The 20682-nt window shown below is 44.2% G+C and overlaps 1 protein-coding gene across 1 annotated transcript in view; it reads left to right on the top strand.

The window, feature by feature from the left end:
- Positions 1–20682, top strand: part of Fstl1 (follistatin like 1) — a 51420-nt gene that overhangs the window by 7368 nt on the left and 23370 nt on the right. The gene's annotated exons all lie outside the window — the stretch shown is intronic.

Genomic DNA, 20682 nt, shown 5'->3' with positions numbered 1-20682 from the left:
TGTTTGGGTGGGGGGGGGAGGTTGTTTTGTTTGTTTTATTTTATTTTGTTTTTTGAGACAGGATCTTGCTTTGTAGTGCAGGCTGGCCTCACACTTGTGATCTTCCTGCCTGAGCCTCTCCAGTGCTGGAATTACAGGCATGAACCACTACTGTGCCTGCTTATGTGCATATGCCTGCACATGTGCACATGTGTGCTGTATTAGAGCACTTTTGTTATTGAAAGTGACATTTAGAGTAATGAAACAGTCCTGCTTAGCCCTTTTCTATCCGAGATCATCTTTTTAAAGTCACCCAATGTCTCTGACTTGGAGCTTCACTTAATAGTGAGGGCTTTGGGGTAGGGTACTGGGTTTGAATTCTAACCTTGTTTTGCTGTGAGACCTTGTACCAGTTACTTATCTTCCTTACACTCACTCTCCTCATCAGTCCAATGGTAATGAAGCTCTCTCTGCCATCTACCTGCTCAGGTAACAGAACAGATTGATTTCGTCTACTCATGACACCTAGTTAATACTCAAAGAAGATACCTGCAAGAGATGAAGTGCCTTTTACCAGTCCCTACCTGGCACTGACACAAAAGGATTTTTGACTTTGAAATGATGTCTACAAGAGAATTTGCAATTTACACAGAAGCATCCAGTAAGCGTCATTTGTATTTGTATAGTTTGTATTTGTATTTGTGCACAGGCGCCTGTTTTTACTCCATTTATGGATACATCCTTGAGAGGGAATATAACCTAATTGTCAGCACTCAGGCCTTGAAGCCAGATTCCTGCCCTTATTAGCCACGTGATCTTGGGGAAGTTGCTTAGAACCTCTGGGTCTGTTTCCTCATCTACAGAGGGCTTGAATACAAATCACAAACTACTACATGTAAAGCACTTAGAAGAGTATTTTGGCACATAGTGTATGCCGGAAGTGTTGGCTGTCATTCTTACGGCATCTCTACTGATGGGAAGAACACCAAAAGCCATGGTGTGTGTGTGTGTGTGTGTGTGTGTGTGTGTGTGTGTGTGTATACGTATATAAATGCAAGTACGCACAGGCACGTGCACTAATAGCATGCAGAATTCTCTTGCCTCTTTGAAGCTCTCCAGAGGTTATTTCAGTGAATGCTATGGTGCTCAGAATTTATACCAGAACTCTTGCTTCTAATGAGCCAATCTTGCCCTTAAATTTCTGTGAAGCCACAGTGCTCTCATTCCCCCAGAGAAAAAACTTTGTGCTCATGGAGGACCTCCTGTACATAAGCAATGGGACTGACACTAGAAGAGATTGAAACAAAGGGAAGGGAAAGGGACTGGAAAGAAAAGAACCAGGAGGAAGGCAAAAGGAGGGGTAATAAAAGTCCCCTAGAGTTTTTCTACATGGAGTTTTCTTTCTCCTGGGTTTCTCCGGTGGCCCCCGGACATCTTGGTTGTCATCTTTATATGTTCTTGCTGTGGTCCCCATAGCATAGCCTAGCAATGAATTTTAAATTTTAGTTTTGGGAAATATCACTCAAAGAAATGGGGCCTTTTGCTTTTGTTGTCTCAAAACTAAATCCCAAGCATTCTTAAAGACAGAGTAGCCCAATGTGAGAAGCCTTAGGACAGGGATGAGAACTTACTTCAGCACTGGGGCCCAGGAAAGCCTCTAAGAGGAAGTGACCCTGGCTGGGGTTAGCCAGAGAGCAGGCAGGAAGAGGGAGAACGAACATTACAAGCCTTATCTCATTCAATTCTCAAAATCAGATAAATAGTTGTTGTCATCTTCATTTTATCCACCAAGAAGCTGGCTCAGAGAACTCACTTACCCAAAAACAGCCACCTAGAAAAGCAATAAAGCCAGGATGCAAACCCGGGACTTCAAATCCAAGGTAAAAGTTCAGTGGCCTAAGCCCACTGACAATGACTTTAAAAATAAATAAGGACACTTTTGCTAGCAAATGGACTAAGCACCGAACAGGCCCTATCATTTGACTTTTCAAGTTACATGAGTTAATAAATGGCTTCCGTGCTGGAAGTGACACTTAGGCCAGTCAAATACCAGCCACATGGACGTGGTCAAGGTCTCCACTTGGATTCGGCTCAGGCTGCTTCTCTGACACTTTCTGGGGTGTAGTTGTCACACCAGAGCATTTGCAGCTAACAGTCGCTGACTCGGGAGTCTTCTAAGCAATTTCTTTTTCCTTCAGATATACTCATAACTGTTCCACATTAAATAAGGCCAAATTACAAGATGGTTCTAAACTCCAACCTAGTTGCTGGGATGGTTGTACAGATTGTTGACTATACAAATTTGCCCAGCTGAAAGGGCAGGTAGGGCCCTCCAATCCATGTGCCCTGGCACAGATCTTGCTGCTGTCTGGAGGAAAGGGCACCTTTCCTCCCTAACTAATCTGCAAAGCTCCCCAAATCCAACATTACCTCTGAGTCATGTGGTACTTATTGGACTGTGGTGGCCATTTCTCTGTACATTTTACAACATTCGGAGCCTCAGGGCCTCTGAGAAACTGATACAGATGGAAATTTAAAATGATGTCCTCCCCTTCCCCCAAGAGAGTGCTCTTTTGGGCTCCTGCCCATCTCAGTCTTGCTGGTGAACTGTGATTACCCAGGAATTAAAAGCATCCCCAGCCCCTCTCCGATTGGGATTAGTAGGACTTTCCTCTGCCCACAGCCCCAGGAAGAAAAGTCTCAGACAGAGTGCACCCCCAGCCTGGAGCCTGTCCCAGCTTTTGTCGTGTGTTTGCATTAGCTGAACAAAAAGCGACAGGTTTTCCGGCCTGGCTCCCCTCCTCCCACTGGCCCCTCCGCTGGAAGAGGCCAGCTAAGTCTAGACAGTGTCTGCTTGGCACTGGGCCTTTCAGCCCAGCCCACAGTTCTGCAATGCTCAGCCTCTCTTCACTCATCCCCCCCAGCATTCTTCATCAGCCTTAAACTGTCTCAGGGGACTGGCCTAAGCCGCACACGTGGGCAGCAGGTGAGCAAATTTATGAAGTGCCCTGGAAGGCCAAGTCGAGCAGCGCAGTGTTGGCTGGCTCCATGACCGAGGTGAGATAACCACGATGGGAGCTGGCTTTGAATGAACCCTCCATTTATTGGCCAGAGAAGGCTGGGGCAAATGATCCAGGACAGACAGCAGCATACAGGTGTGAACCACATGTTGTGTGACCTTGGGGCAAGTCACCAGATCCCTTATCTCAAAATAGGGGATGAGTGGGTAAGCTCTGAATTCTACCCATATGAAAGGAGGCGAGTGTTCTAGGATGGATTGTCAAATTTTTCTAATTAGTGGAATTAGGATTTTAGGTTTCTCGGTAGTACTGAAGTTGGAACTCAAGGCCTTGAGCTTGGGGGTGGGGGAAGGGGAGAGAAATGACCCAAACATTGTATGCACATATGAATAAAAGAAGAAAAAAAAAAAGGCCTCAAGCTTGCTAGGAAGGCACTCTACCACTTGAGCTATGCCCCAGCCCTTATTTGCTGTAGTTATTTTTCAGACAGTCTCATGTTTTTGCCTGCATCTAGCTTCAAACCACAATCCTTCTATTTATGCCTCCCAAGTAGCTGGGATTACAGGTTTGAGCCACCATACTTGGCATATGAAATTAGGATATTTGATTAGCTCTTGCTTAATTTACCACTTAGGAAGAAACAGGTGGAAAGAGAGTCTGACTCGAGAATAAGAAAACAGAATGAATGAGAGCAGGAGGCCTTCTGTGCCCTGCACTTGTGTGTAGAGGGCAATACAAGCCGTCCAGAGGGTGGCACCTCAACAGTCTTCATGCCCTGGAATCACAGATGCCATTTGCATAAAAGAATCACTTGATTTTCCACTTCAAATGCCAGCTATGCAACAACACTGGACAAGAAATGCTGGATGCTGGGATTGAGTGAGGAATCTTTTTAAAAAGAACCAAAATTCAAAGTATGCAATTTGAGACTTATTGAAAACAAAAGTACCCTCTGACTTTTGTAAATGTTCAAATTTTATTTTAAGGATAGCAATGCAGCATTGCAAATGGTTGATAAAAACAGTTGTCTGAAAATGTTGCTTGAACTTGAATTTTGTTCTCTGGAATCCTTGCCTCTCACCATGTTATTTAGCCCATGACCAGGATCCAGAGTTTCCCCAACAGGTGTTAATAAAACTTCCTGTCTTGATGGCTTAGCCCTAGTCTCTGAGTCAACTATGAGTTCTTATTGCTTATCTAAGAGAACTGGTCTTTGGCTTTGACCTTGGCAGTTAAATCAAGTGACTTGTTGGGGTGAACTCAGGAAGGAAGCAGAGGTCAACACAGATGTTTTAATTCTGTTGAAATGTTTGGTGGCTTGCCTGTGCTCCTGTTCCCAAATCTCAGTAGATAACCCCAGGGCGCAAAATTGAGGCAACTGTGGGTCTTGAATGGGAGGCCAGCCCAATGTCACATGTATCTTTCCTACTAAGGGTACTTGTATAGATTAAAATTGAACTGTGTCCCAGGATAGACTGTGCATGTGTACACATATGTAATACAGGCTTGCTTGCATGCACACACATACATCTGATTTAAATTCCAACACTTGGAGAATGGCCACCTACCTATACTTCATATGGTGAGACATCCCTCAAAAACAATTCCTGTGGAAACTAATGAGAAAAAGCAAATGCATTGTAAATTTCCCTTAATTTAATGCTTTAGTTTAGCTTAGGGTTTAAATTTTGTTATACTGCCCTGACTTCTTTCTGAGCCTAAATACACTGAATTCTAATTATTGTGAAAGTTAACCGTTACTGAACTTAAAATGTATGTCATTCATTATTCACTATTCATTCTATACCTTATTTCAAAAATAAGCGATGTTTTTCCCTCTCAAATGCCATGGCCAGCATGTGCAGTAGTTTTGTAAGGATTAGGCTAAGTATATTTTCAGTTATGGAGAAAGGACCCAAGTTTGTAGCATAACGTTTGTGACAAAGAAAGAAAATGGATGGAGAACTCAATGACAGTCCAGAGGAATTCCCGATTACTCTCCCAAGGGTACTTGGCTCATTTAAACTTTAGTGTGAAATTGACAAAGAATTTCTGTTGGAGCAACCAAATCATTTGAAGCAGAAATACAGGCACCCACCCCAAGCACAGATGATAGACTCAGGCATACCTGAGTCCCCTTTACCATGAGGGTAAGATCTGGAGGGCTTGGGGTGGCTTCCTGTAGCTTCTTAGTGGCCCAGCCAGTTCACAAAAGCTAAATTGGCATAGAGGCAAAAACTGTGTGCATGACATTGATTTACAAGTGTTCAGATTGCTGGCTCTGCTTCTACAAGGTCTTCACCACCCTGACTCTTCACTATATGCTATAATTATGATACTACAATTAATTGGGACAGGAAGAGGTCTACATCAGAGGCAGAAAATTCCCTTGGCTTCTCTTAAAGTCCCAAGAATCTTGGGAGTGTGTCCATTTGTGCCTTGCTGCCTTCTCTCGTCTTTCCTTCTTGGCATTTTCTGTTTTCTTTCCTTTCCTGTGTGGCCTGGGCCTTGCCCACAGCCACATGTAAAGAAGCAGATTTCCTGGTTAAGTATTTATTTTAAGGGCAAAGCTTTCACTTTATGCATTAATTGGTGTCTGCATCGTGTTCAACGGAAGAGTAATTTTCTGCACGTCACCAGGGTTGACTGATGATCAAAGAAGACCCCAGCACAGGGAGCACCCACTTCAAGTATGGGCTCCCTTTGGGTTTCTCAGTTTCCTTTCTGGAGGATGGGACTAGAAAAAGAATGAAACTGGGAAGTGTTTTGAGTGAGGCCAGATATCTGAGCCTTTGCTAAAGGCTGAGTATAATAAATTCAGTGCTTGCTGCAGACTTATTTCTTAATAAAATCCCCTAAGCTACTCATAGGTCATGTTATTTAAAGGACAGTTACAAAGTTAGAGCTTGTTCATGGTGGTACAATTGGAAGAGAGTTCTCCTGTTATTATCTACAAAAGGCCGTGTCTAATTTAAGCTAAATGGCATCTTGTTAAAGTTTCAGGAGCTCTTTATTTTGTGCCCCATTTTAGGCGCTCTTTTTTTTATATACAACAAAATAAAGAAACCATGGTGGTGATATGCTATGAAATCCTGTAAGAACCCTGAATTCTTGAGGATTATTAACCCCACTGTGTTGGTCATTTACAGCTTAGATAATTGCACTTTCCCTCAAAATTCCCCGTGTAGATTTGGTCTAACAGAAGGCTTTCATTCCTTGCTTAAATTGCGTGTTGAATCGCAGTGCAGGTTGGAGGAGGGATGCTCAGTTCCTCCCCAGTGGCTATGTTCAGTTGTGGTTGGGTGATTTTTCCAGGGAATGCTATCATTTTCCCAGTGTAATGGCATTGTCATTTAGTGACTGTGATTACTTGTGCTACAGTGGCCCGGATGTAAAGCCTCATTCCCTGGTGATTCGTTTTGAACTCCAGAAAAAGTCTTCTTTTTGCTTATGCTGGTGAGGTGAGTGTGTGTGTGTGTGTGTGTGTGTGTGTGTGTGTGTGCGTGTGTCTATCTGTCTTTGTGTTTGTGTGTGTGTGTATGGTTGACTCTAGGTAGCTGAGTGCTATTACAGGCTCTAGACTTCCAGTCTGTGGCCTCAGATGGGACAATAGCTACATTCAGAAAGCCACAACATTCTCTTTGAAGGTTTGGGATTTTCTAAGACTGAGGGTGTTCAAAGCATGAACTGTCTCCAAATGGTTCTCATCCTAGAACTGGTGGGAGTGAATGGGAAGCAGGAAACTAGTGCTGAGGAGACTGGGAGAAGAGGAGGGAGGCTGTGGTACAGGGAGGAAACACTGACTGTTCATTGCAGTGGGTTAAGCCAATGAAGGTGAGGTGATAAAGTGAAGAATTTCTGGTCTTTACCTGAAAGACTCCATGAAGAAATACTGTGAGAGAGCCTTGCTGATACTATACATATGATCAAAAAGATGTCTGCGTTTTTTTGCAAAGTGATTGTCTGATCTGTCAGCAAACTCACAACAGAAGGGATCATATAAACACTAAGTTAAAATAGCACCATATAAAGTGAGTCACAGGATGATGTTATAAAGTGCCTCATACAAGGGAAGTGCTCAGCTGATAGCAGTCAACTCTTCTTGTTGCTCTTGCTTGAATTCCAGAGAAGTACCAGGGAGAGACATAAAGAGCCTAGGGCAGTGTTGTGTGTGGAGTGATGTTAAGGTGTGTGCAGGACTTTTAGAGCCTTCATACTCGTGTGTGTTATAAGCAACATTCCCCAACCACTTTACCACACAACATCGTGTGGAAAATAGCATAAATATTTCAAGGCTAGCATCCATGGACCAGTCTGGATGACTTCCACAACAGTCTATTTACCTCTGACTCCAGGCCTTGGTAGACTTGCCCGAATCCCTTGTTTCATCAAAGAGACATGGGACTCATCTAGGGCCCAGATCCAGTCCAAGGGAAGCACCTTCTGGGAGTGACTCCAGCCTGGGCCATTAGCATGGCTCCAGCCATACCCATCCATAGGGTTTTTGGGAATTAAACCAAAGTACCCAGGAATTGTCTCTGTTATTTTCACTTTCCCTCTCCTATCCCAGTCCCTACAAGTCCTGTGGGTTCTACTGGCAGCATATATCACCTTTGTTAATTACTCTGTCTGCATTGTCATCATCCTAGTTACATTCAGTTGTGCCCAGACTATAGTGGTAAGCATCATTACCCCTCTCTCCTTTCCCCTCTTATTGCTCTGCCATCTATTTCTGTTCATGGTAGCCTGAGAAATCTTTGTAAGACACATATCTGGCATGTCACTTCCTGTGTAACACTCTCCAATGTCACCATTGTGTTAAGAAAAAAAAAATACAAGCCTGGTGTGATGGCACAAGTCGGTTATCAGCACTTGGGAGGCTGAGACAGGAGGAGGCCAGCCTGAGCTATGTAATGAAACCCTGTTGCAAAAACAAAAGCAAAAAAAGAACGAGAAGGAGAGAAGTGAAGAGAAAAGACCCAAGTTCTCAGTGCCTACAAGGCCCTGCATGTGCTCGTCCTTGCCAGCTTCTCCCACCTCACCTCTCTCCCCTCTCCCTATGGGCCCAGTGCCACAGCCAGACTGGCCTTATTACTATTCCAGGAACATACAAATCACACCCTGCTTTAGAACCTTTGCACTTTTCTTCTCTCTGTTTGACCTACCTGCTCATGCCTTAGGTTTCAGCTCAGAAGCATTCTCCAACCACTCAATCTAAGGATGCCCCCTCTCAAGATTTCTACCACTTTTCTCCAAACACATTAATCATGGCCTGGAATGAAATCATTATTGCTTATTTATTTGCCATCCTTCTTGTAGAATGTATACTCCTCCAGGGTAGAACCATCGTCTGTCTCATTCACTATTGGGTCCCCAGCTCCTGATACTGCTTTGTAGTAGTTAAGTGCTTAGTCAATAGTTGTCGAATTAACCCACTGACTAAACAAGGGCAAATGTCTCCTGTGTCACATGAGAGCTGCACAAAGTCCTGCCTATGATCCTTGCATCTTAGTCATCATCATTTCTGTGCCAGATTTGGCAAGTGTATCAGGCATCTGGGAAGATGGTTGACAGCACCTGCACATCGACACCTTGCTTAACCTTGGACTGTGGTAGTAATGCTGAGCTTGCTTAATCAGACACCTGCATTCTAGTTCTCTCAGGTCCAGGTGAAGTTGGAATTTAAGCAAGGGCCAGCTGAATAGTAAATATTTTTATTCTTTGTCTTCCATGCTCAGCAATTCTGATATAACTGGGCACCTTTCCCAGAGGAAGATAATGTCCCAGAGAATATAAAATAAAGCATTAAACTCTGTTGTGATTCTTTAGCCATAGTCACAAGTCACATTGTCTTCTGACCTCACCATTTACTGAGACCTTTACTTTTTGGGGATCCTTCCTGTTCTCTCTCTCCTGTGTCATTTGGCAACTGTGATGCCTCCAACGTAGGTAAAACAAAGACAAAGGCAGTCAATGAGGCTGAATTTGCATATTCAGACCTCTGAGAAGTCATTTATTCCAGGGAAAGGTCCGCCCCACAGCGCAGTGATCAGCACTGGGTGGAGTCCCGGGGAGCAGACCACTGGACTCTCCAAACGCTTACCCTAGAGCAAATTCCCTGACTTTCCACAGCACTTTACGTCACTTTTCAGTGGGGTTGGGGGTCCCTCAGGATAAGCAAAAGCAGTTAAATGTGTGGCATTTCTCCAGTGTTTAGTCAGTTAAAATAAAGGTAGCAGTTTGAGTACTGGGGAGTATTTTTACAAATGGTAATTGTCCGTCGCAACTACGCTTGTCGGTTTTGTGTAGTTCCTCTGTTACCCTTCTGAACAGAAAAGGAGGTCTTTGTGCATTGTTGGTACAGTGTGAGGGTCTCTGGGGACTTAAATCTCTGCAAAAATACAGGGCTTGGCTGCAATAGAACAGAAAGAATACCTGGCAGTCGCTCATTGGTGGGCCTCCCATCAGCTAAGACCTGATTGGCTAGTACAAGTAGGTACTTCTTACCCCCTGCTGTGACTTCCCAAGCGCTCCAAGGAAAGAATGCAAGGCAGGAATGTCTCAAGAATAGAATGTGCATGTTTTCACTGACGTTAGTCTCAAGACGGGAAAGCGAGAGAGAAAACTGGTGGCAAGAGAGAGAAGATGTCAAACCAAGAAAATGAAAAAAAAAAAAAAGTTTTGAGACGACATCTCCACCTTACAGCCAAATTTGTCTATAGGTATTTGTGCCAAAAAAAGTATTTAGTTAAGAGAAGGTTTAAAATGTGTGGTTTAATCTCCCCACCCCCTCCTTTTTTTCCTCCTTGTTTCTGAGCTAAGTCCTAAAGACAGGAAGTGGTAAATATTTTATTTTACTTAGAATAGACGAGAAGGGTGAAGTGGCTTTTTCATGAACATTGAAAGCAAAGCCAGAATTAGGTTTGTGTGCCTTTGACACCTGACTGCTTTCAGAGTCTGGGTTTTAATTATTCCAGTGTCATCCTCCCAGATGCAGCCAGGCATGTTGCCCTACCCGGGTGTTCAGATAAAATCTGTTCACTTCAGCTGTATGCACTGTGTATTTTAATAATATGGGATTTAAACTCAGAGCCTCTCACTTACTAGACAGATGCTCTACCCCTTGAGGCTCGCCCCCCCCCCCACCCGCCCCAGTCCTTCTTGCTTTAAGCTACTTTTTAATAAGGTCTTGGTTTTTGCCTGGGCCAGCCTGGACCGTGATCCTCCTATTTAGGCTTCCTAGATAACTGGGATTGCATGCACACACCTCCACATCCAGCTACTAACTGAGACAAGGTCTTGCTAACTTTTTGCCTTGGTTGGCATTGAATCTTGATCCTCCAATCTTTGCCTCCCAAGTAGCTGGGATTATAGACACGAATCACCACACCCAGCCTTATGTACACGGCTTCTAAAACATCCCACGTTACAGAAAATCTTGTTCTTTCTACCCAAACTTTCTTTCTGTGACTCAGGAAGGTCCGAGTTGAGGATTCCGTTTAGAGCTGGGCTGTTCAGTACAAATAGTCCTTTAGGTACTACAAGTGGCTGTTGAGCATTTGAAATGTGGCTAGTCCAATTAAGAAGTACCCTAAGTATAAATACATACAAGATTCCAAAGCTTTAATGTGAAAAAGTATGTAAACTATCCCAGTAATACTGATCACAAATTGAATTGGTAATATTTTGGACATATTGGCTTAAAATGAATTATTAAAATTAATTTTACTTGGTTCTTTTGACTTTTTAAATGTGTGAATGCTAGAAAAATCGAAACTCTGAGACTAGTAGTCTATTTCCATTGGATAGAGCTATTCTAGACAGTTGTCACCTAACCATTCATCGTATTTGGCCACACATGGTCTCAAGTTGTCTGGACTTTAGACTGTGATGTTCTGTTACTTGAAATTCCACATCCCCTCACCTAAACTATAAGCTATTAGAGACTCAGTATTTTACTGTTTGTCCCATCTATTGCTTAGAAATGGGTTTCATCCACTTCCACTGTGGACGATAAGGAAATGTAGATTAATTTGTACTTGGACCGTTTCCTTTTTTCTATAAGAACTCATTTTATACAGTTCTTAATTTGTTGTAGAAAGATTGCCATTTCTCTAAACCAGCTATTAAAACTCAGGGGATTTGGGGGAGGTACCAGAATTTCTGACACAGACAGAGCAATGGTGTTAAAGATCATAAGGCCCACTTCTTTACTACCTAGAAATCTTGGAGAAGTTCCAAATTCAACAGAGACCTGCTCCCATTTTCCAGGACCTGTGTAGGTGTAGGTACGAGTAAATGAGGCAGCATTTTAAGCTAGACTGGAACAGAGACGTGACTGTCATCAACTCCTACAAGGTGGCTAGGTTTCCCAGAGTCTGAGAAAATACTAGAAGATGCATGCTGGGTGGCCCTTACCCTTCAAACATCCTACAATTTTGTAACTAAGCTTTTGGGTGAACCACATGCTCAGAATATGGCTGGCTCCATTATGCCTAAAGTACAGTAATTTCTGCTAGCCTCGGGGAGTCTGACCTTTCCCTGCATTTCCTGACCACAGAATATCCAAACCACTGTTTTTATTCTCTCGTTGAAGAATGTGCCAGTAGACACACCCCTAAACACATCCTCTCTTCGGGACAGATTTATTAGGTCTCGCTGCTGGGAATGTTCCCACTGCACTAGTCACTTTATTGCCATGAAAGAATTCATAGGCTCCATCTCCCCTTAGTGACATTGTGTAAACTGAATGATTCTCTCCTTATTATTTTTATTTACTTATTTATTTTTGCAGTATTGGGGTTTAAACTCAGGGCCTTCACCTTGAGCTACTCCACCAGCCGTATTTTTGCGGTGAGTTTTTTCAAGATAGGGTCTCATGAACTCTTTGCCTGAGCTGGCTTCAAACTTCAATCCTCATGATCTCTGCCTCCTGAGTAGCCAGGATTACAGGTGTGAGCACCAGCACCTGGCTTGATTCTCTTTTTAGAAGAGTAGTTGAAAGAATTTATAATGACTAAGAACTAGAAGTAAAGTTTCTCCATCTGCCCAGGTTCCCCAACTTCCCAGCAGTAAAATCCCTGAAAATCCTCCTGTGACTGTTGAATCAAAGTAGATGAAGGCTGCCAAAGGTAGTCCACACCCAAAGTAGTAAGTTTTTTTGATTTCTTGTTGTTTCTAGGTTTGGGGGCTTTGGTTTGGGTTTGTGGGCATCTAACCTTATGTCCCATTGAAATTCAGCCCCAAATTCCATGGTTGGGCTTCTGGAGACTCATAGACATCAAATTAGAATTCCCACTCTGTAAAATAACCATAATTAAGGACACACAATCAGTGTCATAGTTTATGCCTGTGTTGTAGAGTTTATGTATTTGATAGGTCCCTTTTCCTTTTGAATGTTCCAGTATAGTTCAGATATATAGGTGAAGGCCCTATCACAGGCTCCTACTTGTCCTGCAGTGCCCATTCTCACAAAGAAGTCAAGCTCTCAGCCCCCTTGCCTATCCTCAGATTCAGGTCCAGACAGTGCCCAGGAGCAGACTGCCAGAGATTACCATCATCTGTGCAAGCTCTCCTCCAAGAACTCCAAATTCCTTTGGATGCCGCTTAGGGAGCCCTTGATTTGCATCTGGAATTGCTCCAAATGCAGATCTGGGGGTGGAGGATGATGGGATGAGGAGGAACTGGATGGAGAGGGCCCTGGAGAGTTGAGCAGTAGGCAAGCTGGAGGAGCTGGCCATGAAGCCCCAGTGTGAAGTGCACCACCTGCCCCTGGCAGTCCCTTGGAAGACTATTCCTGGGACTCCAGGTTTCCCCCTTTTCTCCTGGCCAGCAGTTGCCATGGCAACACAGTGCCTGAGAACTTCTAATTGCATCTGTCTGCTTCTTCTAGAACCCTACAGAGCCGCACATATGGAGACTTCATTTAGCCTGGAGTTTCTTGCTGTGTTTTAACCCCTTCTGCACCTTTGAGCTAGAGACTAAATGCCAGGGTGCTGGAAAATTGACAACTGCTTTGCAGCCACACTGCCCCAAAAGGTGTCCAAGGATTTGTTCTGGAACTCATGCTACTGTCCTACACTAGCTCTCCTGGGTCTATTTTATTCCAGTCATCCCTGACCTCCCTGACATCTCTCAATCCCAGCCCCTGCCATTCTGTCAGATGGCCCCTACTCTTCATTGGGCATCACTGTTCCTTAAACAGTGCCCAATCTTGGGAGGAATAACCCACCTGGGCACAGCTAAGGGCTCTGCCTTCCCTCACAACTCACTTGCCAGTATATTCCAGCCATTTCAAGGTTAGACTATTGCATGAGCCAGAGGGGAAATGCTAGGAGTCCTCAGAACATCCAGGAGTGAAGGAAGGGCAGAGTAAGGCAAGAAGCCTTACTAAGTCTTTTCTTAGTCTAAGGAAACTGACCAACCCACCTCCCTCTACCTCTGCCTCTAGGACAGCAGAGGAGCTGGGTTCTTGGAAAGGGTTCACAAAGACATTTTCCCTGGAGAATAAACCCACTTTCACCATCTCTCTTGCCTCTTCTCCCTTGCTTCTGTTTGTCTCTACTTCTGTATAGGCTGCCACGGTGTAAGCAGATCTTTAGTGGCAGGACACTATATGCTGAAGTTCTCCCCACCACCCTCCACCCCACTCCCCGCAGTTCTGTCTTGCTCCGATGTACCTCACAGGCCACATTACCTCATCTCTCGCCTTCTTTCCTTCCACCAAATTCTCATTCTCTCAGTATGTCTCAGCTAGATTACATATTAGTCACAGATAAAGATAGTCCACATCAACTATCTGTCTACCTCATCCACACATATTCGTGCACACACACACACACACACACACAAGCACACATACCAATATCTTTCTGTGTATCTAAGACAATCTCAATTTAGCTGATTATCTATGGTCTGGTGGGAAAGGGTCGGGTCTTCAGTCTCTTTCCCCAGAAACACCCATCCTGGGAGGAAACAGCCACAGGAGGAGAGCTGGCACAGGTGCTGTGTCTTTCTGCCCCTCCTCAAGTTCTAGGGCAATGTGGCTTAGTCTGCCCTTTTATACTTTTAATCAACATTGGTTGAATGACGGATTATACAGGACTGAAGAATGGACCCAGGTCATCTGGAAAATTATAGGTTAGCTGGAAAGGCAGAATGTGTGCAATCAATTACATTTTTTAAAAAAATAAATGTTCAAAATGAGTTCATACAAAGAGGAGTTGAAGATCGGACAAAGAAGTAGGAATTCATCCCAATCAGAAAGAAAAGGTCACCCAGAATGGAGTGGTATAACCTGAGCTAAGCCTTGAAGGACAGGCAAAATTGGGGCAAGCCAGACAATAAATCAGACTACTTCCCAGATGGTGACATTATTTTTTTAGCTGGTCTTTCGAGACATCCTTTGCCCATCTGAAGGTTAAAGAAGCACCTCACCATATCTCATAGTGCTGACATTTTCAAAGGGTAATGAGTTCTCATTTCAAAACGTAGAACCTCAGGAGTCCTATACCCTTTACTTTATTTCAGTCTGCTTGTGACGTAAATCTTCTGTGGCTGTCTGCTCTACTCACAGACACCTCCCACAGCTCTCAGCTGCCAGGGCCGCTAAGAAGCAGAGAGTTACTGGAGGTGGGGCCAAGGATCCCAAGGCCACATAAACAGTTAAAGACCTTGTTAAATGAAGTAGATGCTGGTAGATGACAGTCAGGCAGCCAACTCTGTGACAGGTCATGAGAGCCACCTTGGAGAATAGCAACATTGCTTCATGGGCTGGGGAGTGGGGAGCTGTGTGCAAGTTGTGGTAATGAAACTAAGTCATAGATTGGGGAGGGGGCTATTCTCCATGCAGAGAAGCTACCCCAGCTCTTTGCCATCTCCTTCCCAGCAAGTGTGTGGTGTCCCAGTGCTGCCTGAATTCACTAGCACCCAGGGCAAAGGGTGGACAGACATACAGCAAGATGCCTCCAAGCTATATCCGTCTCTCATCTGCCTTCCACCAAATTGGGGCAATGAATCCTGCATTCCACACAGAACTCAGAGGAATGAATCCTAATTGGTTCCGGGCAGGGGAACTTGGGGAGGTGGAGGGTTGGCTTGCTTGGGATGGAGCACTGAGAATACAAAGGAATGCTGGTCCAGATGTGGCAGGCGCTATGGGGAATGCTTCTTAAACGGACTGTCCAGGAACTCCCCCACAGCTGCCCGAGGCCTCCCCAGCTCTGATTTGACAGTATTGGCATTTAGGTGTGTGGGATTTTTAAAAACTCTTTATCAACCATTTTCCTTGAACTCCATGTGGAAATAATTAGAGCCTGAATGTGGAGTAAATGTGAGCCCTGGCAGCCCCAGACATACTTCAGTGAAAGATTGTTGGCAGGGAAGGAGACTTGTGAATCTCCTGTGAATTTCCCTCAGCCAGTCTCTCCTTCCCAGCCCCCTCTTTTTTTCATGGGAGGCAGACACAAACAGAAGAAAAATTTCATTAATAGCATTCTAGGTGAGTAGAGGGCTCCAGCCAACTCACCAAGTGACATCAGGCCACTCAACTGGGGTCCATTACTGCCTCCCTGGTTTTCCCTGCCATGATCCAGAAGGAATAAAAAGACAGTGTTTATGACAATCCTTAGACTATGAGAACCAACTTTACTTTTTAATGTATTACATAAGCTTATTTTATTTTTTATACCATATTATGTTGTACTGGGGGTGCGTACATTGTGACATCTACAAAAGTGCTAACAATATACCTTAGTTGAATTCACCCCTTCTATCAGTCTCCTTTATCTCCCCTCCCCCAATTCCTGAAATAGTTTCAACAGGTCTCATTTTTCCATTTTCATACATGAGTACATAATATTTCGACTACATTCACCCTCCTACACCCTTTCCTTATATCCTCCCCCTCCCACTAGTACCAACCCCCTCCCAGACAAGACCTGTTTTACCTTCCTGATCTTTGTTTTTGAAAAAAAGACATTTTTGTTTGTTTAAGATAGCTGCACAGTGAGTTTCATTTTGACATTTCCATGAATTGCTTCATCCCTTCCGCTTTTCTCCTTTCTTCCTTAGTCCCCTTCTTATGGTGGTTTTAGTGGGTTTAAAAATTCTAGATTCATTCTTGTATAGAAAGTACATCAACCATGTTCACCTTCTTTACTCCCTTCCTTACCCGCCTCCTCCCATTAGTGCCCTTCCCTTAGTATGACCTGTTTTTCACTCTTGTCCTTTGTTGTTTAGGCATCTAAGAGCCAACTTAAGTTCCTCCAGCTAGACCCCCAGACACCACCAGGATACCAGTGTCTTTGTGTGGGCATTTAAGTTAGCTTCCTTGGGAGATTAAAGTTTGATATTCAGGGTCACCTGAAATGGTCGATTTGGGTATTTTCAGGTTAACAGAATTCTAGCAGCAGAATGGACTTAGGTGTCATCTATAACCCTTGCATTTCATAGACAGGTAAACTGAGGCTCAGAGATGTCAAACCCCCTCCCTACCTTAGGTCATTCTGCACTAGAGGCAGAGATGTGTCCAGGGCCTGTTGCTGCCTCCTGCACAGTCCTTACACAGGGCCTCACTGCCTCTGCTTGGTCTGCCCTCTGGATTACTTCAGCAGAGGTGTAAGCGCTGCCTTTTTGCTTTTTTTGGCTTTTTCCTCCCAGTGTTTGCCAATGATTTCTCATGCACTGCAGTGGCATTCATCATCCATTCCTCAGAGCCCTCCAGACTAACTGGTCTTCCTCCCGTCTTCTGAATGTTCTCCTCTGATCTCTTGGCCCTTCGCCTTAAGATCCCTCATACAGGTGTGCAGACTGATAACTGCACAAGGAAGTCAGAGAGACCCATCTAGCCTATACTCTGCTTGCCAAGCCCTGTACCCTGGCCTGGTGTTGCAGCTGCCCAGAGGCAGCTTTTCTGATTTGCACAGAGACCACTGTGGTCTGGTGGCAGCCTGTTCTCCTGCTTTCTCTGTGCTCTACCTGCTCACCATTTCCCTTCCTCTTCCCAGGCTTCCACCAACCCCCCCGCCCCCACCGCCTTTCCTCCTGAGCACATTTCTTCACTCCTACTGACATCTAGATGTGCATCTTTATCCCACATTTCCAACCATCTGAGGGATGTCTTAATGTCTCCTTAGACTCGTGTCCAGCCCTGCCCTCATCCCAGCCCCTTCCCAGGGTGCCATCTGAAAGACACTCCTCCAATCCAGCTCCTAAAAGTCAAAGATCTTGACAGCTCCTAGACTCTCCTTCCTCTTCCTTCATCCAGTATGTTGCCGAAGTCGTGATTTAGAAACTTCTGGATGTCTTCCTCCTGTACCCATGCCACCCCCAACTTTCCCTGAGCTCCCTAGCTGGTTTTCTTGTGCTCCCAATCCCTCTTTGTCTGGTTCCTGTACCACTGTCCGGCTGCTCTTAAAACTTTCCTGCTTTAATGAGGGAGACTACGCTGTGCCCAGCAGCATGTTTAAACTAGTTCAAAAAGAATCCGCCATGAACTAGTTGTCTAGTTCTTATCAGAAACTCAGAGCTCATACAATAATAAATTACATTGATTTTGCAATCAACGTTACTCAGTTAAGGACACATTATCCTTAGTTTTTCCAACAGCATAGCAGATCCTCTCTGTGGTGAACCAAGTGACCTAAAGTTTCCAAGCTAGTGTCATCTAAACTTTGGGTGATAACTTAGAGGAGAAAACAGAGTTTCAGGTTCAGATTTGCCTCCTTGCCCAAAGTCAGCCTGAGCAGGAGGAGAGCTGAGGCTCATGTCGAGGTCCTCTGATTCTTTATACAGCTTATCAGTCATGCATTCAGGAGATTCACCATGATCTTAAACCCCCTCTTCCTTGGAATAGGGCCACAGTCATTAGCACATAAAGACATCTCCCCACCAGGATGGCTTATTTTCTCAATAGAAAATATAGATCGTGTATTCATTTATTTGAATTTATTTGTTCTTTTACTTATTCAGTAATCAAAATATTTTTATGATCTCCTGTATGTGGTGCATTAAAATAGAATTGTGCAGAAGTTAAAACAACAATAACAACAACTAAGAACCCTACTGCTCAAACCCTCGCAGGGTTTCCACCAGAGCCTCCCGCCTACAGGGAGTAGCTGAGGTCCCATCTTCCTTGCAGCCCCATCTCTGGATTCACCATTCCTCTAGGTGAATCTGGCCTGCAGACAAGAACTGCACTGGTCTGCAGACCAGTTTCCTGGTTTCTCAAAGGCAGAGGTCACATCCTTGGCTCCTTTTGGATTTATGCCGTGGCGATTGTGCCTTGGGTCATGCTGTTATCATTCTTATTTTGTTTGATTTGTTTGAGATGGGGTCCCACTGTGTTGCCCAGGCTTGTCTAGAACTCCTGGGCTCAAGTGATCTTTATACCTCTGTCTCCCGAGTGCTGGCATTACAGGTGCTCCACTGCACCCAGCTGTTATCATTCTCCTTTAATTGATATAGTCATTCATCACATATGCTTTGTGGTGGGTTTAAATGATTGTTTTGGCCTTACTGGAGAACTACCTATGTGCCCTAACTGGCCTTTAAGTGGGCAAATCTTAGGCCACGACTGGGAACAGGAAATGAATCCCAGCACAGGCCTAACAGGCTAATGTGGGGCCGATAAGGGTTCTGTGTCAGAGGATTCCAGCCAGGCATTCTGAAGAAACTGAAATTAGAGGGCCTTACAAAGTCACTGTTAGGAAGATGGGCAGAATTTTGGGAATGCCCAGGAAGCACATCAAGGACTACAGATAGATGCATCTTGCCTCACATTGGGACCAGGCAGATCCTGTTGGTACCGTGCAGCCATTGCACGTGAATGTTCCCATTGTGAGGACAGTGTGGTGCCTCATGGTGGAGATGCCTCACCTCCTCGCAGTGGACCATGACCTGGGCCGGAAGAACATAGATATCCTCCTCAGGACTAAGACCCAGCCACCTCTTTTAGTCACAGCCCAGCTCTGGGATTCACAGGCTCCTCGAGGCAAACAGGGATGAATCCTCTGGTCTCTTAGATCCTGTATGAAAGGGCTGGACATGTGCCCAACTCCCTAAGTGCTTACTAAATGCTGCTGCACATCAGCTCTGACCAACCCTAGTAGACCATGACAAAAAACCAGAACTTAAAGCATCTGGTTTGCTGTGCTGGTCTAGGCACTGTCAAGAAAGACCTAAGAACTCAGGGCGAGAGGACTTCAGAGCCTGTGTGTGGCAGCTGGGAAATGGTGAGCAGCTAGAAGGGGAAGGGCTTCCAGGTGCAGAGGACCTGAGACAATTTGGATTCTTGAGTTTGAAAGGGCAAACCCTAAGAGAGCATGACAGAATCTGTAAAACATCAAAGAAGGAGTTAAACAGCACTGTCCTACTTGAAATTTAAACAGTCATTTCTAGGCACACAGGACAGTATCACATAGTGAGTAGAAAATGTCAGAAACAAATTGTACCTCATAAGCTCCAATAAAGCTGGACACAGAAATCAATACGGGGAGGATAAAATTATCCTTAATTGTCAAGTCCACAATTGATGTTTTCTACCTAAAGCTGCTCCTCATGTGGTGATACACCCCTTATTTTGATGTCACAGAGCCCAGCCATGTCATCCCAGAAACATCCTGATTACCACTGGCATAGGCAGCAACCTGAGTGGACTCCAAATGACATTTTAAAATAATTTTTATTTATTTTTAAACAGCTTTATTGAAATAGGGCAATTTTACATAGTTAAGATACATGCTTGGTATTTTGATATTCGTAAACATTGTGTATCTATCACCACAATCAAGCTAATTCACATATTTATTACCTCTACATAGTTACCTTTGCACGTGACAATCTGGATTCCTTACATATTTGGATTCTTTACATATTTAAGATACACAGCTTGATATTTTGGTATTTATATACATTGTGAGTCTATCACCACATTCAAGCTAATTAACACACCCTTTACCTCTACACAGTTGCCATTTCGTGTTTAGGTGCCTATAGTCAGAAGATTTAAAACCTATTCTTTTAGCAAATTAAGAGTAGCCATTACAGTATAGTTAAGAAAATATCATAGATCTCCAGAAATTTCTCATCCTGCATAACTGAAGCTTTGTATCCTCAAGTGTAAAAACTGTTTATTGAGCGTTTTCTTAGGCAGGACACTTGGTAAGTCTGTGGGAAGCCAAAGTATGAAAGTTGCTTAGAGTCTACGTGAGATAAGCCATATTGCATGTCATCTTAAATACGACTCTGACTAACAGACTGAAAGCCCCAAAGCTGTAATTGGAAAGATCTTGTTTATGAAGAAAATAATGGGGAGTCGGGTTTACCGTGGAGCTGATGAAGCATCAGTTTCAGTCCTTTTACTTGCAAGGCCTCTTTAGGGCCCTGTGCCCAATTTTGCATTTGTGCGTCATTTTTCATACAGAGGGCCCCAAATTGCTCAAGCCTCAGGCTTCAGAAAACCTGGATCAGGCTCTGGTGCTTTAACCTTGAGATGGAGGGTTGGTCGTGAATGCACACAGAGGAGGGACACTTTCAGTAGGGTTGGCACAAGTGAAGTGGCCTACTGCTGAGCACATCAGAATTACTGGTAAAATCATCACCCCTCTTTCCTCCTTTTTCCCCAGCATGTGTATGTCGCACCAACACATTGCTTTTCAAAGCAGAGAATCAAAGTTTGAACAAG

Source organism: Castor canadensis, chromosome 5 (genome assembly GCF_047511655.1).
Source record: "Castor canadensis chromosome 5, mCasCan1.hap1v2, whole genome shotgun sequence".
In the NCBI taxonomy this organism is placed as follows: Eukaryota; Metazoa; Chordata; class Mammalia; order Rodentia; family Castoridae; genus Castor; species Castor canadensis.
This window is presented reverse-complemented; position numbering and strand designations above follow the sequence as displayed.